The sequence below is a fragment of the Ranitomeya imitator genome, chromosome 1, assembly GCF_032444005.1.
Source record: "Ranitomeya imitator isolate aRanImi1 chromosome 1, aRanImi1.pri, whole genome shotgun sequence".
NCBI lineage: Eukaryota > Metazoa > Chordata > Amphibia > Anura > Dendrobatidae > Ranitomeya > Ranitomeya imitator.
The window spans coordinates 336,601,284-336,611,582 of NC_091282.1; positions in this window are offsets into that span (position 1 = coordinate 336,601,284).

The following is a 10,299-nucleotide window of genomic DNA, read 5'->3' on the forward strand; positions in this document are numbered from 1 at the left end:
TGTTCCTTGTATGTAGTATTATAGGTCATTTTAAAAATTGAAAAACCATGCGAGTGCTGTCTGATTTTTACGCACCGGTGTCCTTTGAAAAGCCGGCAATTCAGTGTGGTGTACAGTAAAATCACCCTGACATGTTAGAATAGAATAGATAAAATAAATGTCTACACATAGTATAGGTAGATATATACAGTGGGGCAAAAAAGTATTTAGTCAGTCAGCAATAGTGCAAGTTCCACCACTTAAAAAGATGAGAGGCGTCTGTAATTTACATCATAGGTAGACCTCAACTATGGGAGACAAACTGAGAAAAAAAAATCCAGAAAATCACATTGTCTGTTTTTTTATCATTTTATTTGCATATTATGGTGGAAAATAAGTATTTGGTCAGAAACAAAATTTCATCTCAATACTTTGTAATATATCCTTTGTTGGCAATGACAGAGGTCAAACGTTTTCTGTAAGTCTTCACAAGGTTGCCACACACTGTTGTTGTTATGTTGGCCCATTCCTCCATGCAGATCTCCTCTAGAGCAGTGATGTTTTTGGCTTTTCGCTTGGCAACACGGACTTTCAACTCCCTCCAAAGGTTTTCTATAGGGTTGAGATCTGGAGACTGGCTAGGCCACTCCAGGACCTTGAAATGCTTCTTACGAAGCCACTCCTTCGTTGCCCTGGCGGTGTGCTTTGGATCATTGTCATGTTGAAAGACCCAGCCACGTTTCATCTTCAATGCCCTTGCTGATGGAAGGAGGTTTGCACTCAAAATCTCACGATACATGGCCCCATTCATTCTTTCATGTACCCGGATCAGTCGTCCTGGCCCCTTTGCAGAGAAACAGCCCCAAAGCATGATGTTTCCACCACCATGCTTTACAATAGGTATGGTGTTTAATGGATGCAACTCAGTATTCTTTTTCCTCCAAACACGACAAGTTGTGTTTCTACCAAACAGTTCCAGTTTGGTTTCATCAGACCATAGGACATTCTCCCAAAACTCCTCTGGATCATCCAAATGCTCTCTAGCAAACTTCAGACGGGCCCGGACATGTACTGGCTTAAGCAGTGGGACACGTCTGGCACTGCAGGATCTGAGTCCATGGTGGCGTAGTGTGTTACTTATGGTAGGCCTTGTTACATTGGTCCCAGCTCTCTGCAGTTCATTCACTAGGTCCCCCCGCGTGGTTCTGGGATTTTTGCTCACCGTTCTTGTGATCATTCTGACCCCACGGGGTGGGATTTTGCCTGGAGCCCCAGATCGAGGGAGATTATCAGTGGTCTTGTATGTCTTCCATTTTCTAATTATTGCTCCCACTGTTGATTTCTTCACTCCAAGCTGGTTGGCTATTGCAGATTCAGTCTTCCCAGCCTGGTGCAGGGCTACAATTTTGTTTCTGGTGTCCTTTGACAGCTCTTTGGTCTTCACCATAGTGGAGTTTGGAGTCAGACTGTTTGAGGGTGTGCACAGGTGTCTTTTTATACTGATAACAAGTTTAAACAGGTGCCATTACTACAGGTAATGAGTGGAGGAAAGAGGAGACTCTTAAAGAAGAAGTTACAGGTCTGTGAGAGCCAGAAATCTTGATTGTTTGTTTCTGACCAAATACTTATTTTCCACCATAATATGCAAATAAAATGATAAAAAAACAGACAATGTGATTTTCTGGATTTTTTTTTCTCAGTTTGTCTCCCATAGTTGAGGTCTACCTATGATGTAAATTACAGACGCCTCTCATCTTTTTAAGTGGTGGAACTTGCACTATTGCTGATTGACTAAATACTTTTTTGCCCCACTGTATATATATATATATATATATATATATATATGTCAGTGAGACACATATATATATATACACTGTGTCCCAAATTATTATGCAAATTGGATTTAAGTGTCATAAAGATTTAATTGTTTTTGTTTTTCAAATAAACTCATAGATGGTATTGTGTCTCAGGGCTCAATGGATCACTGAAATCAATCTTAAACACATGTGATAATTAGTTTTCCAGGTGATTCTAATTAAACGAAAACTACTTAATTAAGATTGCCTTGCGCAGGCGTGTACTACGGAGGACAGAGAATGAACTTCAATCCAATATTGCAGCCAGCATGCAGCCAGCGGGTAAGGGAAGGGTGAATCAAACACCCGAAAACTCAGCCCATATGACCCAAAACCAGTCCCGCCAAATTCAGGTGACCATTTCCCTTTAAAGATTATGTTCGACATTATTAAGCAGGCCACAGGTTTCAAGTAATATGGGAACTAAAAAGGATCTCTCCGCTGCTGAAAAGCATTAAATAGTGCAATGCCTTGGACAAGGTATTAAAACTTTAGATATTCCACGAAAACTTAAGAGTGGTCATCATACTGTGAAACTGAAACAGAGCACAGACAGAGTTCATGCAGATAAAGGCATTATGAGGAAGGTTTCTGCCAGACAAATTCATGGGATTAAGAGAGAAGCTGCCAAAAATACCATTACAAAACAGCAAACAGTTATTTGAAGGTGCTGGTGCCTCTGGAGTCCCTCGAACCTCAAGGTGTAGGATCCTTCAAAGGCTTGCTGTGGTGCATTATTATTCAGCTACCCCTAAACAGTGTTCAAAAGCAGAAATGGTTAAAGTGGGCCCAGACATACATGAACACTAATTTCCAAATAGTCTTGTTTACTGATGAATGTCAAGCCACCCTGGATGGTCCAAATGGATGGAGTAGTGGATAGTTGGTGGATTGCCACCAGGTCCCAACAAGGCTGCGACGTCAGCAAGGAGGTGGAGGAGTCACATTTTCACATTTTGGGCCAGAATCACGGGAAAACAGCTGGTAGGACGCTTTAAGGTTCCTGAAGGTGTGAAAATGACCTCTGCAAAGTGTATAGAGTTTCTGACTGACAACTTTCTTCCATGGCCTAAAAAGCAGAAACGTGCCTTCAGGAGCAAAATCATCTTCATGCATGACAATGCCACATCTCATGCTGCAAAGAATACCTCTGAGTCATTGGCTGCTATGGGCATAAAAGGAGATAAACTCATGGTGTGGCCACCATCTTCACCTGACCTCAACCGTACAGAGAACCTTTGGAGTATCATCAAGCAAAAGATCTATGAGGGTGGGAGGCAGTTCACATCAAAACAGCGGCTCTGGGAGGCTATTCTCACTTCATGCAAAGAAATACAAGCAGAAACTCTTCAAAAACTCACAAGTTCAATGGATGCAAGAATTGTGAAGGTGATATCAAAGAAGGGGTCCTATGTTAACATGTAACTTGGCCTGTTAGGAGGTTTTGGAGTTACGGTAAATAGCTGTTTTGTTCAGTGAATGACCTCCTAATGCTGCAAATTCCACAAATGAGCATTTTCAGTTCTTTAAAACATATCAAATGTATAGAAATTCTACTTTGTCTAATAATTTGGAACAGTGCATTTTGAGTTTTTATTTATTTTGGAGATTATACTGTTATCATTGTGAGGTTTCTTCAATAAAATTCGATGTATAATCTAACGGGTGATGACTTTTATTAGACTGACTGTCATTTGCACCGACTATTTAGGAAAATCCGAGAAAAATAGCATTTGCATAATAATTTGGAACACAGTGTATATATATATATATATACATATATACTAGATGATGGCCCAATTCTAACGCATCGGGTATTCTAGAATATGTACTGTATGTATGTATATATATATAGCAGACACATAGCATATAGCAGAGGCCACGTAACACAGACAGCCATGTAGTATATAGCACAGCCATGTAGTATATAGGAGCCACGTAGTCTATAACACAGCCACGTAGTATATAACAGCCCACACAGTATATAACACTGCCCACGTAGTATATAACACTGCCCACATAGTATATAACACTGCCCACGTAGTATATAACACTGCCCACGTAGTATATAACACTGCCCACGTAGTATATAACACTGCCCACGTAGTATATAACACTGCCCACGTAGTATATAATAGAAAGTCTATAAAGGCACAGATGATTGACCTCGTGGAGACCAAAACATCCAACACCGCGGAGACACCATCACGTGTTTCTCAACGCAGTGATCCAGAACACTGCCCCCAAATATGCAAATGCATGTAGAGGAGCTGCGGAGACACCATCACGTGTTTCTCAACGCAGGCAGTGAATAGCCAGGCCTTCCCCGGGAAGGAACAACCAAGCTAAGGGCAGCATCCAATAAAGGAAAACATCCAATAAAGGAAAACCACCTATGCCAAGCATGGTATCCATCCACAGACAGCTGTTTCGGGATTCCTTTATTGGATGTTTTCCTTTATTGGATGCTGCCCTTCCCTTGGTTGTTCCTTCCCGGGGAAAGGCCTGGCTATTCACTGCCTGCGTTGAGAAACACGTGATGGTGTCTCCGCAGCTCCTCTACATGCATTTGCATATTTGGGGGCAGTGTTCTGGATCACTGCGTTGAGAAACACGTGATTGTGTCTCCGCGGTGTTGGATGTTTTGGTCTCCACGAGGTCAATCATCCGTGCCTTTATAGACTTTCTACTAGGCACTGCTCCTGATAGCCAGTTTCCTACTCCACACTGATGAGGGGAAAAAACCCTGAAACAGCTGTCTGTGGATGGATACCATGCTTGGCATAGGTGGTTTTCCTTTATTGGATGTTTTCCTTTATTGGATGCTGCCCTTCCCTTGGTTGTTCCTTCCCGTCTCCCATCTTAATGTGCAGAAAGTTAATTATCTTGTTATTCAAGTTGTGGCCACTGGAGGTCATCAGTTACCTACTTTTCATGTTGTTTACCAACCTTTCCCTCCTAAGAGCAATGTCTTATGGGTTAGTTCCGCCCACATTCTTCTTGTGAAGACAAGCTTCAGTAGCCATTTTTCCTCAGATCTGCAGAGAGGCACACGTGCTCCTGTCTCGCTTACTTCCTTACCCCTGTCCTAACGGATCTCGGTACGTTTATAAAGGTTTAATGCATCTTATGTTTTGTGTTAGTATTTAAGCCTTATGCAGCTCCTATAGTCAGATATAGTTAGCCAGATGTGCTTTGCAGCTTGCAGTTAGGTTCAGGTGTACTCTGCATGTAGATAGATGCATTCTTGTATAGAATAGGGCAGTGCTGTTAGAATTACTGTGTAATGCTCTCTGTATAATTCTTGCTGTAATGTCCCAGTTATTTATGTGATTGCACCCTGTATGTGCATATACTGAAATGCTGTTATTCTTTACAGTTTTTCACCAGTCATCCACTATGATCAGTCATCCACTATGATCAGTCATCCACTATGATTATTCACTGAACATCCACCTTGTACATCAACATCATTCACTATTCGATCATCTACTATGAATACTGTCCACCATTGTTGTTCAACGTTATAGTTTTGGTTATCATCACCCTAATAGATAAGACTTAAGCATCAACACAGTCTGTTTACTGGGATGTGGATGAAGGTTTAGCCGTATGTTGGAATCCACACAGCATCCTACGTGGAGGAAGACAGAACAGTGAAAAACGAGACCGCCAGTCGCAGGCGGTGATTGTAAAGTAAGAACAGATTAGCTGCCTTCAGTGAAACTGATAGCCGGTCGCAGGCTGTAGTTGATCAGACTGTACCGAACCGCTAACACCCACACTGCTCCGCATTCGGATATCACAGCAGCCGCCATACAGCCGCAGGACTATACTGCAGCCCGCCAAGAGGAGCTACAGCATTCCTGCCACGTGGAAGCTCACCGCACATAGACTCAGTTTCCCGCCAAAACACTCAGCAGTACGCAGCTAAGCGCACAATGTCTCGAAACAGCACATCTTCACTCAAGACGAGGTCACGAGCAAGCTCTAGCAGGTCATCATTAGCAGAGCTGGCTGCTGTCGCTCGTGCTGAAGCTGAAGCAGCCAAAGCGAGGTCTTCCTTCGCCGAGAAAGAAATGCATCTAAATCTGAGACAAGCAGAGCATGAATCAGAAAATGCACGTTCGCGGGCAGAGCATGAAGCAGAAAATAAAAGTTGCGGGCAGAGCATGAAGCAGAAAATTCACGTTTGCAGGCTGAAACCGCACGTTTGCGGGCAGAGCAAGAAGCAGAAGGTACGCGCCTGCAAGTGTCTCTAGAAAGACTTATGGTAGACAAAGAGGCAGCAGCTGCAATAGCTAAGGCAGAGTACTTGGAAGCCATTAAGGATCCTGATTATGAGGGACGCAGCAACGTTCTTGGAACAGATCTAGAGCAGCAAGATCCAGCTCAGCGCGTCACAGAGTACGTTCATCGACACTCCAGCATGGACAACACCCTAGATAGACTACAACGATCAGCCTACGCCGATTATCATCGATCCAACCCCGAACTTCACTACTACAAACAAGAAGACGTCCAACAAAGAGGAGTCGACCACAGCTACCATTCCACTGAGAAGAAGGTACAGCTCCTACCTCACCTTAAAGAGACATCTTCTTCACCAGAAAGGTACTATGCAGACTGTCCGAAGCCAAGAGCGTCTCACAGGCAGGCTCGGACTGGCCCACCGGGGAACCGGAGGATCCTCCGGTGGGCCCTGACACTGGCATCTGCTGGCAGGGCCTCCCCCCGCTCCAGGGCCCTCCCCCCCGCTCCAGGGCCCCCCCCCCGCCGCCGCCCGCCCGCCCGCCCGCTCGCCTGCTCGCCTGCCCGCCTTGAATACTCACCCTGCCTGCTCCAGCGATGGTCTCGGCGTCTGCACTGCAGCTCGTCCTGAACGAGCGGTCACGTGACACCGCTCATTAAGATCATGAATATGCGCATATTCATGATCTTAATGAACGGTGTCACATGACCGCTCAAGCAGGAAGAAGGTGCTGCACCGGCGCCGCCGCCTGGAGTCGGGACAGAGTGCGATGGATGTCGGCACGGCCGTGCAGTGGGACAGGTGAGTATGAGGGACGGGGGAACGGGGGGGGGATGAAGGAGGACATAAGCCGGTGCGCCGAGCAGGAGCGGAGAGATAAGCCTGCATACAGGGGGGAATATGAGCCATGCAGGGGGGGATATAAGCCATGCAGGGGGGAATATGAGCCATGCAGGGGGGAATATGAGCCATGCAGGGGGGGATATAAGCCATGCAGGGGGGAATATGAGCCATACAGGGGGGAATATGAGCCATGCAGGGGGGAATATGAGCCATGCAGGGGGGAATATGAGCCATGCAGGGGGGAATATGAGCCATGCAGGGGGGAATATGAGCCATGCAGGGGGGAATATGAGCCATGCAGGGGGGGATATAAGCCATGCAGGGGGGAATATGAGCCATGCAGGGGGGAATATGAGCCATGCAGGGGGGAATATGAGCCATACAGGGGGGAATATGAGCCATGCATACAGGAGGGGTAATATGAGCTATGTATATGGGATAGGAGGGAGATGAGCCATGCATACAGGAGGGGGGTCATTATACAGTATGGAGCATCATTTGTGGTCATTATACAGTATTGAGCATTATGTGGGATCATTATACAGTATGGAGCATCATGTGCGGCCGTTATACAGTATGGAGCATCATTTGTGGTCATTATACAGTATTGAGCATTATGTGGGATCATTATACAGTATGGAGCATCATGTGTGGCCATTATACAGTATGGAGCATCATTTGTGGTCATTATACAGTATTGAGCATTATGTGGGATCATTATACAGTATGGAGCATCATGTGCGGCCGTTATACAGTATGGAGCATCATTTGTGGTCATTATACAGTATTGAGCATTATGTGGGATCATTATACAGTATGGAGCATCATGTGCGGCCGTTATACAGTATGGAGCATCATTTGTGGTCATTATACAGTATTGAGCATTATGTGGGATCATTATACAGTATGGAGCATCATGTGCGGCCGTTATACAGTATGGAGCATCATTTGTGGTCATTATACAGTATTGAGCATTATGTGGGATCATTATACAGTATGGAGCATCATGTGCGGCCGTTATACAGTATGGAGCATCATTTGTGGTCATTATACAGTATTGAGCATTATGTGGGATCATTATACAGTATGGAGCATCATGTGCGGCCGTTATGCAGTATGGAGCATCATTTGTGGTCATTATACAGTATGCAGCATCATGTGTGGCCATTATACAGTATGCAGCATCATGTGTGGCCATTATACAGTATTCAGCATCATGTGCGGTCATTATACAGTATGGAGCACTGTGTGGCCATATTTATTTGTTTATAATTATTGTATATAAAACAGTGTGATCAGCAATGCTAAATGGCTGCGGTTGGGACATGGATATGGGTGTGACTAGTTGTGAAATGGGTCTAGTCAGAGGCGTGGCCTAAAATTTGCCACGGCGCACTACGCGCGCCGCAAACTTTATACCTCCTTCCCTTCTTCAAAAGTTGGGAGGTATGGTACCACATTTGCCAGATCACGGCAAGTGCTGCAAATCCCATAGAGAATGACTGAGGCCGAACGCAGTGTTGCCATAAGTGATCCGTTACGCGGCAGATGCAGAAAAACTGCCCGATCTGCTGCAAAAGGCGACTTTCACATCAGCGATTCTTGCCAAAGTCACTGCCGATAGTGTCATACTCACCAAAAGGGGAGGCAGCACTAAAAGTGCCTAGGGCAGCAGAAACTCTAAATACGGCCCTGGGGGGCTACATTATATTCTGTGGGGGGACTGCATTATACTTAAGGTACTACATTATATTATGGGGGGCTACATCATACTATATGAGGGGTTACAGTATACTCTATGGGGGGCTGCATTATATTCTGTGGTGGGGCTGCATTATTCTCTCAGGGGACTACATAATATTATGGGGGCTACATCATACTATATGAGGGGGCTACAGTATACTCTATGGGGGGCTGCATTATATTCTGTGGTGGAACTGCATTCTCTCAGGGGACTACATTATATTCTGTGCTGGGTGGTATTATACTATATGAGGGGGGGCTGCATTATACCCTATGGGGGTGCTACATTATATTCTATGGTGCGGACTGTGTCATACCTGAGAGCGTTGCATTATATTTTGTGGGGTGCTGCATTATATTCTATGAGAGGGGACTGCATTATATTTTATGAGGGGGCTACCCCAACCCTTGCTACATTATTAAGACGTGAACTACCTTATATTATACCCTGATATTAGCGCTTTCTACCACACAATTGGTGGTCTTGTATCTATTTCTATGTAGCTACATAGTGGGCCCCAAGAATGATTTTCTCTGGTGGGCCCAAGGTGCTCCAGTCCGACGCTGCTCACAGGTATGGTGATGCACCACACACTAGACATGGCTATAACATACCGGTTCGTACCAACACTGATCAAGCCACCATAGACTTGGCAAAGTTCTTTGCCCGCCGAGAACTGGTAACAAAAGGACTTGTTAAGTTCACTGACAAAGCCGAAAACTACAGGTCGTGGCGAGCTTCGTTCCAAAACGCCATTCAGGGACTGGACCTTTCTAGTAGTGAGGAGTTAGATCTCCTGGTAAAGTGGCTCGGAACTGAATCGGTCGAGCATGCTAAAAGACTAAGAGACATTAACATAGAATACCCACACATAGGTTTACGTAAAGTGTGGGAAAGACTTGACGAATGCTATGGGTCCGTAGAAGTAATAGAGAATGCTTTATTCAAAAGAATTGATGATTTCCCTAAGATAGGGCCCAAGGGTTATCAAAGACTTAGAGAATTGAGTGATTTATTGATAGAGTTACAGGTCGCCCAGAAGGAAGGTCACTTGGCTGGATTGGCATTCTTAGACACTGCTAGGGGTGTCAATCCAATAGTACAAAAACTTCCTTACAATCTTCAAGAAAGGTGGATTATACATGGTTCACGGTATAAACAAATTCATAACGTACCATTCCCTCCTTTTACTGTATTTGTTGAGTTTGTCACCCAGCAAGCCAAGATCAGAAATGACCCTAGTTTTGATTTCACTCTGTCATGTTCCACTACCCCTGGTGTCAAACCCAGTAAGACAGCCGTGGCAGTCCATAAAACTGATATTGATTCCACAGGTCCTCCACACAAGACAACTAAGCCCCCTACGGAAGAGAGCAAACCTCAGGATGTCAGTAAGCAGTGTCCTCTACACAGGAAACCACATCCTCTACTAAAGTGCAGAGCCTTCAGGGAGAAGACTTTAGAGGATCGCAAAGGTTTCCTCAAGGAAAACAACATCTGCTTCAAATGCTGTGCTACAACCTCTCACTTCACCAGGAACTGTGGAGCTAGCGTGAAATGTGCAGAATGCAGCAGCACGGATCACAATACAGCCTTGCATCCTGGACCACCTCCAGGAGTGTTGT